General features: G+C 48.4%; 1 protein-coding gene across 1 annotated transcript in view; it reads left to right on the top strand.

Annotated features, from left to right (window-relative positions):
• Positions 1-316, top strand: part of LOC119585378 (metabotropic glutamate receptor 8-like) — a 54,086-nt gene that overhangs the window by 11,944 nt on the left and 41,826 nt on the right. The gene's annotated exons all lie outside the window — the stretch shown is intronic.

Raw genomic sequence — 316 nt, 5'->3', positions numbered from 1 at the left:
CTGTACGTGCGTGTTTCTGACTTCCCGGTATCTCAAGAATGCGCTCCATAAAAGCGAGGCCTCTGCCGGCTGTGCTCCAGGTACCCAACGCCTATAGTCTATATTGGCCGGATATGATGTACACCACGAGAGATGAGCGGCGGAAACCGTGCCAGCCGCAGGAGGGGAACCCTTGCAATTCCTGGCTGCAGGAAATGCAAGGAGGTAATAACTTCGCTTAGCAAATTGCTACACGCTTAAATGCGTAGATATTATATGCCCAAGTATTGCAGTATAAAGGAGCTGGCATTGCAAAATATATCTATGTCGTCAAATA

The sequence above is a fragment of the Penaeus monodon genome, chromosome 19, assembly GCF_015228065.2.
Source record: "Penaeus monodon isolate SGIC_2016 chromosome 19, NSTDA_Pmon_1, whole genome shotgun sequence".
Taxonomy (NCBI): domain Eukaryota; kingdom Metazoa; phylum Arthropoda; class Malacostraca; order Decapoda; family Penaeidae; genus Penaeus; species Penaeus monodon.
The sequence above is the reverse complement of the archived record's forward strand: the minus strand, read 5'-3'. Positions and strand labels throughout refer to the sequence as shown.